Raw genomic sequence first — 10,154 nt, 5'->3', positions numbered from 1 at the left:
AAACCTACAGGAACTCCATCCACAGAATTAATTTGTGACTCCTTTTCCTCCAGAAGGGACCCAAGGTAATTTACAAAAACACAATGAATAACATACCAAATCTGCATTACCAAAATGTCAACCGCCAGAGACTGCAAAAGAGCAACCTTCAACCAACATAAATCCCTCTGGCACAAGAACCTAATTGCTTCAAACCACTCTTCTGGTACACCATTTCAAGACACCTGAAGACCAAATTGCCATTTTATAAGGGGCAACAGCAAGCAAGCATTTTTGGGAAAAGCTGAGCTGGCTCATGGCTTTATTCCAGGAGAGGTAGTCCTTTGGGGAGTGTGGGTTAGCCAAAGTGCTGTATTTTTAAAAAAAAATTCAGCCCACTGAGGACAACACTGAAAACCTTATGATCAGAGCTTTTTTTGTAGACCCCCCCCCAGCAGGAACTTGTTTGCATATTAGGCCACACCCTCTGACACTGCATTCCTGCTCCTAAAAGTCCCTGGTTATGATTATCACATAAACTGCTAAAATACACGAGTTTTTAATTCCATTATGGAATAATTTTTTAAGTGGGAATTTAATGGGGAGCGATTCTGAACAGACATACGGCAAACCTGGCAGAAGAGAACCTATGCAGAATGTGACAAGCCAGTGTGATACAATGCTGGATTAGATCTAGAGGCCCATTATATTCACCGGGGTGATCTTGGACCAGTCATTCTCTAGGCCAAAGCTACCTCACAGGGGTGTTGTGAGAATAATGTATATGAAAAAATAATGTATATGAAAAAAATGTAAACACTTTTAAACTCAGCTCCGAAAAAACAAGTCTAGCTTGCTACTAGCATAATACTAAGAGCTATAACTTGCAGCTGCCAGACAATCTTAGGATCTCCTGGCTATTCTACAGTGTCATACAATAATGAATTAGCTCAAGCAATAGGAGAAAAGGATGTCTGGGAAATCCCCAGTAGTATTTTTCCTCAGTTGCAACTTACCACTTTTCAAAGATTAAGCTGCGGTTAGGGTACACATTTGGCAATTTGCACAGCATATTAGTTTTAGTATTGTCATTCAAAGCCTTGTGCAGCCTGGGACCGGCAAACCTGCGGGAACATCTCTCTCCATATGAGCCCGGAGGTCGCTACGATTGGCCGGCCAACATCTTCTGACCATTCCTGGCCCAAAGGATGTTCGGCTTGTCCCGACCTGGTGGAATCAGCTCCCGGTGGAGGTTCGGGCCCTCTAGGAACCGTTACCAGAGGGCCTGTAAGACAGAGCTGTTCCATCGGGCCTATGGCTGAGGCAGATGGGCGTCCTATCATTTTGGGCCCCCCTGCACCAACTACACTGTACCGATTCTTTGAAACCAAGATACCCGGAATTCGAACATCTAGGTTGGGACAAGCAAGCTGAATCGATCTGTTAACACCATCTTTGCTGCCCCACCTAATTGTGAGTTCTGGCTTGTTTTAATTTTAAACTGTTTTAACTGTTTTATTGATTGTTTTAATGTGTTGGAAGCCGCCCTGAGCCCACTATGGAAAAGGGCAGCCTATAAATCTACAAAATAATTACACCCATATTAACACGTTAAAAACAATTATGAGTTAGCTCCAACAGCCATGCATAAAAATATTTTAACGCCACTGATTTTACTGGGCATTTTTAAATTTGTAAAAAGTTTTTGCATAAATAACTCGAGGTCTATTCACATTTCACAAATGGGAAACTGAACCTATTTGCCCATGATTGTACTAGGTCCCAAAGTATAGCTAAAAACCACATCATACAGCAATCTTGGTGAAGCAAAATAGGTGTCTGATCACTGTTTCAATGGTCAACTTCTCGAGAACCTAGTGCAGCTATCTTGAGTTCTACAGAAGGCAGGACACATAACAATTTCATAGGTTTCTAAACCAGACAATACTCCCCAGGACTTCAGTGTTCAATACATAACTCTGGAAACCTGATGCCACCAGCTCTCACTGCCATTTCCCCAGAATTTATGCATCTTGTTCATGCTCGGCCCCCTTCAAGTCTGCGTCCCATCCCGACGGTGGCAGGTAGAGGGGTCAGGATGAATTACTCGCCTCCGTCATTCATGTTATGTAATGCCAGATACATAAATAAGACCGCAATCCTTCGGGAGTTCTTGCTTGAGCAGGACGTGGACCTGGCTTGCGTGACTGAGACCTGGGTGCGAGATGGGGAAACTGTAGCTCTCTCCCAGACGGCTCCCCCAGAATACTCAGTCTTTCACCAATCACAGACTAGTGGGGGGGAGGGGTGGCTCTATTCATACGAGAGGCTTACTCTTTCTGGGCTCTCCTGGCCCGAGAGATGAATGGCATTGAATGTGACGGTCTGGCATGGGACGTTGGGGAGGGGTTGGCGATCTGGCTGGTGTATCATCCACCTAACGCACAAGCCGGCGCCTTAGCGTCCCTGATGGAGGCCTTAACAGGCTGGGCATTGGAGTACCCAAGGCTTTTGATCCTGGGTGACTTCAATGTCCATGCCGATGACGCGACCTCCAGTCAGGCCATGGTGACACTGGGACTCTCCCAACTTGTTACAACGCCCACTCACCAGGCGGGACACATGCTAGATTTGATCTTTGTGGTAGGAGTTTTAGTGGACGGTATTACTGCTGAAGAAGTGCCATGGTCACACCACTATGCCCTCAAGGCTCGTGTGGATGTCCCACCTCAAGCCCGTTTAGGCAGTGAGCATATTTTAGCTCGCCCATGGAACCAGATGGACCCGGAACGGTTTCAAATGGCTCTATGGGATTTCCTGGCCCCTTGGCAATTCCCTGGATGACCTGAGTCTTGGCATGACAGACTCTCCAGAGCTATTGGTGAGATCGCACCTTGGCGCCCTCGCTCTAAGCTAGCACCATGGTACAACCTGGAGTTGCAGCAAATGAAATGAGGACTCAGAAAGCTAGAGAGGCAATGGCAGTGTACACAAGACAAAGCGACTAGAACGTCTTATAGTTTATGAGGGCCTATGAGATGGCAGTCAAAGCTATAAAGAAAATTTACTTTGCAGCCAAGATTGCGTCTGCAATTTTGCACCTGGCACAATTGTTTAACACAATTCGGACCCTTACAACACTGCCACAAAGCAGGCCAAATTCTAGGGAATTGGAGATCGGCTGTGAGGCTTTTGCGAACTTTTTTGCAGATAAGATCTCGTCGCTCCGCCATGACCTCCCCGCCAAATTGGAGACAGTATGTGAACTCGAGGCCCCGTGCCTGTCTTCTGGTCCTGTTCTGGATTGCTTCGATACACTCAGCCTAGAGGAAGTTGACAGGATCTTCTCTACTGTACACCCTACAACTTGTGATCTGGACCCTTGCCCCTCCTGGCTAATTAAAAAGGGTAAATTGCCAGAGGGAGCTCAGATATTCTATACGGGATATCGTAAATAGATCCCTTGCAGAAGGGTGTTTTCCAACACCTCTTAAAGAGGCTGCGATCCGCTCTCTCCTGAAAAAATCGACATTAGACCCGTCCAAATTGGCACATTACCGGCCGGTCTCGAATTTACCCTTTTGGGGTAAAATTATTGAGAGGGCAGTAGCTCTACAGTTACAGAGCTTTCTGGATGACGCTTCCATCCTAGACTCTCACCATAAGAACATAAGAGAAGCCATGTTGGATCAGGCCAACGGCCCATCAAGTCCAACACTCTGTGTCACATAGTGGCAAAAAATTTTATATACACACATACACTGTGGCTAATAGCCACTGATGGACCTGTGCTCCATATTTTTATCTCAACCCTTCTTGAAGGTGGCTATACTTGTGGCCGCCACCACCTCCTGTGGCAGTGAATTCCACATGTTAATCACCCTTTGGGTGAAGAAGTACTTCCTTTTATCCGTTTTAACCTGTCTGCTCAGCAATTTCATCGAATGCCCACGAGTTCTTGTATTGTGAGAAAGGGAGAAAAGTACTTCTTTCTCTACTTTCTCCATCCCATGCATTATCTTGTAAACCTCTATCATGTCATCCCGCAGTCGACGTTTCTCCAAGCTAAAGAGTCCCAAGCGTTTCAACCTTTCTTCATAGGGAAAGTGCTCCAGCCCTTTAATCATTCTAGTTGCCCTTCTCTGGACTTTCTCCAATGCTATAATATCCTTTTTGAGGTGCGGCGACCAGAACTGCACACAGTACTCCAAATGAGACCGCACCATCGATTTATACAGGGGCATTATGATACTGGCTGATTTGTTTTCAATTCCCTTCCTAATAATTCCCAGCATGGCGTTGGCCTTTTTTATTGCAAACGCACACTGTCTTGACATTTTCAGTGAGTTATCTACCACGACCCCAAGATCTCTCTCTTGGTCAGTCTCTGCCAGTTCACACCCCATCAACTTGTATTTGTAGCTGTGATTCTTGGCGCCAATGTGCATTACTTTGCACTTGGCCACATTGAACCGCATCTGCCACGTTGACGCCCACTCACCCAGCCTCAACAGATCCCTTTGGAGTTCCTCACAATCCTCTCTGGTTCTCACCACCCTGAACAATTTAGTGTCATCCGCAAACTTGGCCACTTCACTGCTCACTCCCAACTCTAAATCATTTATGAACAAGTTAAAGAGCATGGGACCCAGTACCGAGCCCTGCGGCACCCCACTGCTTACCGTCCTCCACTGCGAAGACTGCCCATTTATACTCACTCTCTGCTTCCTATTACTCAGCCAGTTTTTGATCCACAAGAGGACCTGTCCTTTTACTCCATGACTCTCAAGCTTTCTAAGGAGCCTTTGATGAGGAACTTTATCAAAAGCTTTCTGGAAGTCTATTGGGTCTCCTTTGTCCACATGTTTGTTCACCCCCTCAAAGAAATGTAACAGGTTAGTGAGGCAAGATCTTCCCTTGCAGAACCCATGCTGAGTCTTCCTCAATAACCCGTGTTCATCAATGTGCCTACTCATTCTGTCCTTGATAATGGTTTCTACCAACTTTCCCGGTATTGAAGTCAGACTGACTGGCCTGTAATTTCCCGGGTCTCCTCTGGAACCTTTTTTTTAAAGACGGGGGTGACATTTGCTACCTTCCAGTCCTCAGGAACGGAGGCAGATTTCAATGAAAGATTACAGATTTTTGTTAGAAGATCCACAAGTTCAACTTTGAGTTCTTTCAGAACTCTCAGATGTATGCCATCCGGACCCGGTGACTTATTAGTTTTTAATTTGTCTATCAGTTGTAGGACCTCCTCTTTTGTCACCTCAATCTGACTCAGGTCTTTCAATACCCCTTCCAATACCAGTCCGGCTTCCGCCCAGGTCACGGGAGGGAGACCGTGCTGGTCGCCCTGGTGGATGACTTCCAGTGGCATCTGGATTGAGGTGGCTCAGCAGTACTGATATTGTTGGACCTATCAGCAGTGTTCGATACGGTCAACCATCGGTTGCTGACCCGCCGTCTCGCCGACGCAGGGGTTGGCCTTGCAATGGCTTTCCTCTTTCCTTGATGGTTGGGGACAAAGGGTGGCGATTGGGGGTGAACTGTCCCAGAGACACGCACTTGACTGCGGGGTGCCTCAGGGGGCGGTGGTCTCCCCGATCAACATCTACATATGCCCCCTTGCCCAGATTGCCCGGTGGTATGGGTTGGGTTGTCACCAGTATGATGACACCCAGCTCTATCTACTGATTGTCAGATGGCCTGTGTCCCAGAAAATTTTGACCAGGTGGTAAAAGCTGTGGCTGGATGGCTTAGGTTGAGTAGATTGAAGCTCAATCCAGCAAAGACAGAGGTCCTTTGCTTGAGTCATGGTGGTCCGGGAAGGGAAATCCCCCTACTGGCGTTTGATGGTGCACCACTGGCAATGGCGCACAAGATCAAGAGCTTGGGGGTGCTACTGGAGCCTGCTTTGACAATGGAGGCCCAGATAGCAGCCACTGCTAAATCTGCGTTTTTCCATCTTAGGCGGGCAAGGCAGTTGGTCCCCTTCCTGGAGCATGGACACCTGGCAACAGTGATCCATGCAATGGTCACCTTGAGGCTGGACTACTGCAATGCCCTCTACATGGGGCTGCCCTTGTGCCAAACCCGGAAGTTGCAGCTAGCACAGAACGCGGCCACTCGGCTGTTATTGGGGCTTCCCAGGTGGGAGCATTCAGCCGGGACTACAGGAACTGCACTGGCTGCCAATAGTATACCGGATTCATTACAAGGTGCTGGTTATTACCTTTAAAGCCCTATATGGCCTAGGACCTGCCTACATTAGGGACTGTCTCTCCCCACATGTTCCCCAGAGAGTACTTAGATTGGGATCACAAAAACTATTAGTAATCCCCGGGTCGAAGGAGGCCCAATTGAAATCAACTAGAGACAGGGCCTTCTCAATCGTAGCCCCCTGCTGGTGGAACCAACTGCCAGATGAAGTGAGGGTTCCGCAAGGCCTGCAAGACTGTCCTCTTCCAGCTGGCATTCAATTGACTTGGCACCGGTACTTAAGAAGTGGAAGAAGGCCGTCGCCACCAGAATAGCACCAACTCAATATTTTGTTTTTCTGATTTAACTGTTTTAATCATTGTGTATCTATTTTACTACCGAATGTATAATTTTCATACTTATTAATTTTGTGGGATTTTATGTTGTGAGCCACCCTGAGCCTGCTTCGGCGGGGAGGGCAGAATATAAATCAAATCAAATCAAAATAAATAAATAATAAATGCTTTGCAGATACTGTTTTAACATTGACTTCTCAACAAAACATACTAGATTCTAAACATTATTGCTTGTTTCAAGTCTGATTTGAATGGCTGAATTTCTGAAAACCATGATTTCGTTTAAACTTCTTTGATTAAAGCATAGTAGCAATTTAAGCTGAAAAACTGTATTTGGCTACCCATCAATAGTAATATATCCTCTGATAAATGAGGCATCACAAAAGCTATTAGAAAGGAAGTATTTTGATACTGCTGGAACATCATGGGCCCTAACCAGAAGAAACCAAGTCCCCTAGAGTTCTAGATTACAAAAAATATCAGCTTCAATTCAGAGGGTGGTGTAAACATGAAGGGAAAAATTTTCCCCTTTTAAACTATCTGTTAAATGAAGCTTGTTGTAGTAACTCAGAGCGCAATCCTAAACAGATCCTTGCATCCTTTCTAAGCCCAAGGAGGTCAATGGTCTTAGAATGGTATAATTTCTATCTAGGATGGCACTATTGGTAACCTAAGAAATTATGGGGTCTACACCAATTTTGAAGGCAGAGATATACTATACTACAAAAGGAAGAAAAGTTGGCTTTTATACCATTTTTTCCTACCTTTAGGCTTACAATTGCCTTCCCTTAATCACCACAACAGGTACCTTGTATGGCAGGTGGGGTTGAGAGAGTTCAGAGATGCCTGTGAGTGGCTCATGGTTACCCAGCAGGCTTCATGTAGAGTAGTGGGGAATTAAACCTGGTTCTCCAGATTAGAGTTCACTATTAACCATACATCACTCTGGCTCTTTGACTGATCTAGCAACTAACCAAATACATGGACGACTAGTTGTTAATTTATAGGCTACCTTTTCCCACTGTCTCAAGGTAGATGTGCGGGCTAAAACTACAAGAAATTTAAACTGCATTGTTGTTCAGTCGCACAGTTGAGTCCAACTCTTTGTGACCCCATGGACAAAGTCACGCCAGGCCCTCCTGTCTTCTACCATCGTCCGAAGTCTGCTCAAATTCGTGTTTGTTACATCAGTAACGCTGTCCAGCCATCTCATCTTTTGCCATCCCCTTCTTTTGCCTCCTGTCTTTCACAGCATCAGGGTCTTCTCCAGTGAGTGCTCTCTTCTCATTTGGTGGCCAAAATATTTGAGCTTTAGCTTCAGCATCTGACCTTCAGGGTTTTCCCTTAGGGCTGACTGATTTGATCTTCTTGCAGTTCAAGGGACTTTCAAGGTTCTTCTCACGCACCACAGCACAAAAGCATCTATTCTTCTGCGCTCGGCCTTCCTTATGGTCCAACTCTCACAGCCATACATTACTACTGGGAATACCATCGCTTTGACTATACGGACTTTTGTTGGCAGGGTGATGTCTCTACTTTTTATTATACTACCTAGGTTCACCATAGTTGTCCTCCCAAGGAGCAAACGTCTTTTAATTTCATGGCTGGTCACCATCTGCAGTGATCTTGGATCCCAGAAATGTGAAGTCTGTCACTACTTCCATTTCTTCCCCTTCTATTTGCCAAGGTGTGATGGGGCCAAATGCCATGATCGTAGTTTTTTTTTGATGTTGAGTTTCAAGCCTACTTTTGTGCTCTCCTCTTTCACCCTCAACAAGAAGTTCCTCCTCACTTTCTGCCATTAGAGTGGTATCATCTGCATATCTGAGGTTGTTGATATTTTTCCCGGCAATCTTAATTCTGGCTTCTGCTTCATCCAGGCCAGCATTCCGCATGATGTACTCTGCATATAAATTAAATAAGCAGGATGACAATATACATCCTTGTCAAACCCCCTTTCCTATTCTAAACCAATCAGTTGTTCTATATCTCGTTCTGACAGTTGCTTCTTGACCCTTATATGTTTCTCAGGAGACATATGAGGTGGTCCGGTACTCCCATCTCTTTAAGGACTTGCCACAATTTGTTGTGATCTACACAATCAAAGGCTTTAGTGTTGTCAATGAAACAGAAATAGACTTTTTCTGATACTCTTGTGCTTTCTCCATAATCCAGCAAATGTTGGCAATTTGATCTCTAGTTCCTCTACCCTCTGAAAACCAGCTTGAACTTCTGGTAGTTCCCGATCTACATACTGCTGAAGCCTAGCTTGTAGGATCTTTAACATGACCTTGCTGGCATGTGAAATGAGTGCAATGGTGCAATAGTTTGAACATTCCTTGGCATTACCCTTCTTTGGGATTGGAATATAAACTGATCTTTTCCAATCCTGTGGCGACTGTTGTGTTTTCCAAATTTGCTGACATGTGTTTATTTATTTATTTATTTTATTTATTTGGGATTTATATCCCGCCCTTCCCACGGATGGCTCAGGGCGGCTTCCAACAATTAATCAAACTTAAAAATAAACAATTTCAAATGTAAAACAATTAAATAATTTAAGCAGTTAAAACATTAAAACAGAGTAATTCAGTTTCCTATGAACAGATGGCTGGCCAGTTTCCTCAGGTTGTTATCCTAGCTAAATGTAGGCTAGGTATAGGCTAGCCGGAAGAGGGTCGTCTTACAGGCCCTGCGGAACTGCGCTAAGTCCCGCAGGGCCCTCACCTCTTTATCACTTTAACAGCATTGTCTTTAAGGACTTTGAATAGCTCAACTGGCATACAGTTATCTCTGCTCACTTTGTTGTTAGTAATGCTTTCTAAGGCCCATTTGACTTCACACTCCAGAATGTCTGCCTCAAGTTCAGCAATTTCAAGGACATTGAGATCCTTATTGTACAATTCTTCTGTGTATTCTTCACCTCTTCCTAATCTCTTCTGCTTCTGTTAGGTCCCTATAATGGTTAATTTTCTAGCAGCTTTAATTAACCTATTTGAGTTTCAACTGTAATATACAGTCAATGTACAAGCCTAAACCAGCCTTTAAAGAATCTAATTAATCTTCCACAAATCCACTAATGCCAGATTAGTATGGCATAAGACAGCATTAACTTCCATAAATCAACTGTAGGCTCAAGTCTAAAGCATTTGAAACGTGCTGTTTAAAACAAACATTTTAACTTGAAAATGCCTTTTAAAAAATAAATCATTGACAATTTTTAAAGGACTGCTATATTACGAATTCAGTTACAAACTGACTGCCACCCTGAATGCTCTTGTTCAAAACTGCCCCAACTAAATGGAACCTAGTTCTGCATGAACAGAATTTGCATATCAGACATTCATTCCCTCGAACGAACAGAGGCACTCATTCTACAGCCTGTGCACCACCACCAGGTATTCTCCTAATCTAAGCTGCCTGTAACTTAATCAACTTAATTTGATGCCGGCGTGCCAGTTCCCCAGCCCAAGCGCCCCGGGACAGACAAGTCCCAGGCTTCAAGGTGCAAAGCGTTGAGTTTTTGATGCTTCTAACAAGGCCGACCAAATCTCTTCATATTGTTGTTGTTGACATTGCCGGCGATATGCTATCCTTTCTTGCACAGCCAAGACATAC

This window comes from Heteronotia binoei, chromosome 3 (assembly GCF_032191835.1).
Source record: "Heteronotia binoei isolate CCM8104 ecotype False Entrance Well chromosome 3, APGP_CSIRO_Hbin_v1, whole genome shotgun sequence".
NCBI classification, from domain to species: Eukaryota; Metazoa; Chordata; class Lepidosauria; order Squamata; family Gekkonidae; genus Heteronotia; species Heteronotia binoei.
Note: the sequence above shows the minus strand (reverse complement) of the source record.